Source organism: Macaca mulatta, chromosome 14, assembly GCF_049350105.2.
Source record: "Macaca mulatta isolate MMU2019108-1 chromosome 14, T2T-MMU8v2.0, whole genome shotgun sequence".
Taxonomy (NCBI): domain Eukaryota; kingdom Metazoa; phylum Chordata; class Mammalia; order Primates; family Cercopithecidae; genus Macaca; species Macaca mulatta.
In genome coordinates this window covers 42,726,261-42,732,260 of record NC_133419.1, presented here as the reverse complement: position 1 = coordinate 42,732,260, position 6,000 = coordinate 42,726,261, and the positions used below count along the sequence as shown (strand labels likewise).

General features: G+C 38.3%; 1 protein-coding gene across 3 annotated transcripts in view; it reads left to right on the top strand.

Annotated features, from left to right (window-relative positions):
* The first annotated feature begins 298 nt into the window (after positions 1-298).
* GAS2 (growth arrest specific 2) overlaps positions 299-6,000 on the top strand; it is a 144,385-nt gene continuing 138,683 nt past the window's right edge. For 2 of the 3 annotated variants that reach the window (XM_015114619.3, XM_028832580.2), the window contains exon 1: positions 301-622. The gene's annotated coding sequence lies outside the window, so the exon portion shown is untranslated. Of the gene's footprint in view, positions 623-6,000 lie in introns of all 3 variants that reach the window. The other variant, XR_013403188.1, reaches the window with a different exon arrangement.

Sequence of the window (6,000 nt, the reverse complement as noted above, 5' to 3'; positions counted from 1 at the left end):
ATCAAAATGTTCAATTCGGAATGAAGAGTGGCCGAAGTTACTGGAAAGCTCGTGCCTCCGTCTGCAAAATCACTGGCCAGGAAAGCAAAAACTTTTCCAACACCCAATTTTAATATTGTGCTAAAGCTATTGACTCTGTTAAACCTCTAGAGTTAAATATGATCCCCTCCCCACCCCCCACCTTTTCTCTCTTAGGTTAGTGTTTGGGGGACAAGGAGGGGGCTGGAGCTTGGCCCCAACCTCGGAATTGCTGCCAAGGGCTTGTAATACAATCTCTCCCCGTTTGAAGGGTAAATCAGTGTCAATTGCATTTGCTGTCCACCAGAAAAAGTAAGCATTTTACTTCCGCTCAGTCTATGAGGACTGATGAAATGTAGGAAATCTGTTTCTGGCAGGGAGAAAAAATCGTTTTCCCAAACAGCACTAAAAGGAGCCATCAGAGAAGTATGAAGAAGGGTAGTGCGGCTGTAGCTGCTGCCGCTGCCGCCAAGCTGGTGGGGTGCGGGGATCGGCTGCTGCAGGACCTGCGCCTGGAGGGGGCCGGCCCCAAGAAGCTGCAGGAGCCCAGCCCGGAGCCCAAGAGCCTCTGAGAGCCGCCAGCAGCCCAGCTCGGGAAGCGGGGGTGAGCACGACTGGCTGGCCCAGTTCTGCGCCAACGCCGCCGCAGCGCGCGCGCTCTGCAGCCGGGGCTCACGGGAGCCCCTGCCTGTCTGCTGCACCCGGGGCGGCGGGGGAGGGGAGAGGTCATTAAAAAATAACCTCAGTAACGAGGCGGGGAAGAGTGAAGAGCGGCAGACAGTTGTACAGGCTTTTTCTCTAAGAGTGGGTATTCGCTGCAGGGGGTGACTTTCTGATTCCCTGGAAACAACCATGTGTTCCTTATCCCTATTGTGGAACACCCCAGATGACCGCAGCGCGTAAGCCCGCTGAGGTGGCTCTGCAAACCAGGGACAGAGTGAGGATTTTTAATGAACACATCGATTATAAATGTACACATATGCATTCGTGCACAAGAATATCTGTAATGCATGCTCAGCATTGCCTGTTATGGGGGCGGCGGGCAGTGGGTGGGATGGAGCCAGAATGGTCTTAAAGGGCTGATCCTGAATGTTTTACTTCAGTCGTTGAGGCCAGGGTGGGAGGAAAGAGCACCACATGTGTGATCTGCGGTGATACTCACTGTTTGTGTCTGATAAGTTTGATGAAATTAGGTTTTATGTGAATAAAACGCTAGCCGATATATATCAACACACTTTGGGAAGATTTTGCATGGTATTGTTCTTTTTGTTCGGTCCAAAGTTGAGACTGGAATCTGAAATTGTTTGGGGAACAAAGGAGGCAATTTTGGTTTGGAGACATTATTTACACTGGCAAAATTAAATTCTGTCAACTCAGTATGGTAAATTACCATTAACTTAGCTCAGACATCCGAAGAAGTTTCCATTGTCTTGAATGAAGAGGGAGCAAAAGTGAGAGTTAACATATTCTATTTCTACATTCCAAAAACAGTTGAGGTTGGGGGAGGGTTATTATTTTCCCAGTTAACCTTTTTGAAACCACAGTCTTTACCCTCTCCATCTTCATCTTCATCCTCTCACCTCTGCGATCTTCTTACAGTGAAGTGTTTGCAAAACGTTATTCTTATAAAATTATCTCCTCCAACCCTCTCCAACAAAGTTAGATCAATTGTGTATGGGAGTTCTTATGCCAAGGAAATAAGATCTGCTTGTGCACAGGAACATCCATTAGACATTCTAGTATTAAAATAAAGGCTTGGATAGGTTGGATGTGCCAGCCCGGCAGAGGAAGAACACCTTTCCTCCCCACTTATCCCCTGAGATTCACAGAGGCAAGGCAGGTAACAAGCCCTGTGCTCATTGCTTCTTTACCCCAAACTCTTAGCAGTGTGGACACTGATTAACTGCAGGTGGGGTCTGATTCGCCCAGCTTGACTTTGATATTGATCAATGAACTCCTTCTCAAGGAATGCTTTCCTCTAACTGCGGTGAAGGTGGTGGCTCTGGTGGTCCTCTCCAACATGGGTGTCTGGGTTTTGACTGCCTAAGAGAAGGTAAGGGACAGATGGATGAGGCATGGGACAGTGTGCCTTTGCAATGCACACTGGAGACTTTGCACGGGGCTGCCTGCATGGTCCCTTACATGGAAAAGGTAGCTTGGATTTCAGCCTGAATGCTACTGAAGTTTGGGTTTATTTCATTACTTTACTGTTAAACACTATACTGTGGAGTTATGGACTGTGGTTTACTGGGAAATAAGTTCACATGGCAAAAAATTATTTCACCTGGTGCAAAAGGTCATGTGATTGCCCTGGAATTTTTTTAGCATCTTGGTTAGAAACTTCAGTTAAACCTCAAACTTTCAAGTATGGTGAAATATCTGGTCTTATATTAACCCTAAGTATGTTGTGTGTTACTTAAAAATCTTACTTCAAGACTGGAAGTCTGCACTGAAGACTCAGGGAAACTTTGGAAAGCTAAGTTACCTTGGTTGAAACGGCATGATGAGGCTATCACTGTTTACAGAGAGACTCCTGTTTAAAACTTCAGGGTATGTTGTGAGGTTAGTTTGGTATCTTTGTGGTTTTGATATTAAGGTCCAAACAGGATCCAACTGGTTCTTTAAACCTGAGCAACTAGGAAGGTTTCCACTCAATGTTTTTTGACTAGTAAAATGAACTGGAGTAAAAGTAGAAAATAATATGTTGTCAAAATTAAGTAAGAGGCTTATGTAATTTTCTGTATTAAATGTTTTCAGGGTCAATACAATTAAAACTTTGTTGATTTTACTCCCTTATGTGAGACCATGTCATATACGTATATATATTTCCACAGAATGTAGAACCCTGCTGGTTCTTAACTACATTATAGCTAATTAAAACAGAAATATTTATATTTAAACAACAGAAAAGAATTTTCTCATGAATTGAGGTTTACCTAATCAACTCAGATAAAATTTTGATGTAAATCCTTAAATATTCTAGTTGTTAATATTGTTAATAACTGTCAGATGGTTTTCTATTTTAATTATGTTCCAAGCTAATCTGGTAGGGGTTAAAAAAAACTATGCTAAATTGTTTGGAAGGATGGTTTAATATGATTTTTTAAAAACTTTAAAATATCCCTAACAACATGAAAATATAGAAAATCAATTCTCACTCAGTTTTTTTAAAATCATGATTTGAGAAGAAATTGTTATTTGTAACTATACCATCATTTCACCCAAGACAAATCAAGATGGGACTGTGGGATAAAAAAGAACTCTCTAAAAGGGAGTCAGCACTATACAAAATTAAGAATCACAAGAGATGAGTAGGATACTTTTAATAATTATGACTAAACAGTCTTGTTACTGTGGACAAAATATCCTCTTAGGCTACCAACCCCTTATTAATAACGGGGAATCTGAATATATTGTTATTCTAAGGTTCCTTTGAATTAAAGAGATTTATTATGGAATTAGATAAACTACCATTAAGTGTCATTTTGCTTTATGTTTGGTGCTTTTCAATTTGTGGATAAATTGCTCTACTGAACCCGAGGTGGAGGTACCATTACAAGGTCTGAAATTGCCTTTCTGTTGAAATTATGGACTTTATTTTCTGATTAGACCTTTATAGTAAGATTTTGCATCCATAACATTGGTTGAAATTGTATATTTTGTGAGATACTATTAATTAGTCAAAATGAATCACAAGAGTAAAGAACCCACAATGATGAAAGAGACATCTACAACTTTCCTGGGTAATTTGTTCTTTGAGTTCAGCTAGAAAAATGGCATTTTCTCTTTCCAGATTTTGGAAGGGTATTCAGTTTGGAGCACTGTTTATTTTTAATTTTAAAAGGTAATGTGACTGACTGATAAACTATTTCCTCAGTGTTTGACACCTGTAACACATGAAACTGAACAGATGTAAGGACAAGTGCTGCAGATGAGAGCAACAAAGGTTACCTTTAGGGAGGAGACCTTTGACTGTGGGTTGATTAGGATTCATTGTTTTCAATGTTCACAGTTGAATCTATGTGTGTAGATGGGATGGCGGTAGTGATGTCCTCTCACACTTACTTTGAGAGGCATATAGCATTTCCCTATTAACTGATTAATCATCATCTTAGGGGTAGCGTTCTTCTCAATATGAAGAAAACTTGGAATAATCCATTATCTGTTGTATCATTAATACATTTATTTGTTCTCCCCCTTGTTCTTTGTCTTTTCTTAATGATTTAGAGTTCTATAAAATATTCCTATTTTGTCACAGAATTGCTTTTCTTTTTGGGATATGTCAATAGAAGTTTTATTTTGGCACATTTCTGATGGTGATCATTTCTATTTTGCTAATAAAAATATATTGAATATTAAATATATGCCAAGCATTGGCATAAATATTTAATCCTCACAATTATCTTTAAGGTTTTGGCCTCCCTTGTATAGAGTAGAAAACACAGGTACAAAGAGGAAAATTCATATGACTAGAATAGAATAGCTACTAAATGGTTAGGTAGTGCAGCTATTATTTGATCCTGGACTTCTCATTCCAGTTCCAATATTCTATCCATTATTCAGGCTTCTAAGTGAAACCTCATAGCAGACAGAAGTGTATATCATTTCATTTTTTTGTCTTTTCAGTTGCTTTTCTATGTCATATCGCAATGCATTTTCTCTAACATGTCGGCACAGTCTAGAGATAAGCCAGAAATCATCTTGGTCATAGTCAAAGCACACCTCTAGGTGGCATGGAAGAATACTTTTTCTTCAGAGTCAAAACTGATGTCCTCAGCTGGGATTCTGGGACAACAAACTAGACAAAGTCTTTAAACATGTGATATTTTACTTACAAAGTCATTATTTTTTTCTTTTTCTCCTGGGCTATTTCAAGTCTCATCATATTCATAATTGTTATTCCAGAATCACTTCTACTATGGAAAGAAAGAAAAAATATATACACACACAGTCTTTGAAGGATTTAGTATTAAGTTTCTGCATGTTTTTCTCTTTAAGTTTTATTTTTCTGAATTCCTAGACCTAAGGGTTGGTTATCCATTTTAGGAAGACCGAGAAAGTTGGAGGAGCCATAGAAGTATTTGAGTCTTACTCTTCTTTTTAAAGTATTGACTTTGTTTAACAATTACCAAAGTTACTTATCAAGCTTTTAAAATACTTGGACTATATATACTTTATTGGAAACATCATTCAATGTTTAGGCACATTATACAAAAAGGTTTTTCTTTCTTCCTAACCTCACTGTTTTCTTCAAGTCTGATGAATCATCAGTCACTTTATTTCCCACCTTTAAAAGTTACCCCTTGGCATCTCTTGTGGTTTTGAACACTTTTGAATGAATTAAAAGAACTGAAATGATCTTTTTGTGTAGCTTGTTCTTTAGGATGTAATTCATCTGATCCATATTGACTAAACATTTCTTTAAAAAGTTATAAGACGGGTAAAATTCCATAGTGATCTTTTTATGGGAATAATAGAAATTAATTTGACCTTTCTTCACCACAATGTAATCATTGTAGTTGGAAACTACTTCACCAAGGGGTAAATTCTCCATACTCCAAATTTTGATCATGCTAGCTGAATCCATTTTCATGTTTCGTATTCATGGATTAGCCAAATCTAAATCCAAGACCTCCATGTATTGACTTTCAGCCAAACCGTTGAGTCATGTTAAGTTTGGCAGTGATTTGAAATGTGAAAAAAGGATCAGGAGAAATTGGATTGAGAATCTGAATTCTTTTAAAGGATCAGGAGAAATTGGATTGAGAATCTGAATTCTTTTAAGAAGGGACTTAAACAGAAGAGTCCTTATCTATGACAGTGACTTTAGGTTTCTACATATTTGACATAAGTCTAATTGTGTAACTTCTACTGCATGTTAATTACTCACTAAGCCTTCTTTCTCTCACCTCTATCTTGTGGGAAAATGTAACTGTATTTTTGCTTTTTTTTTTCACCACTAAACTTTTGACTGTATACAAA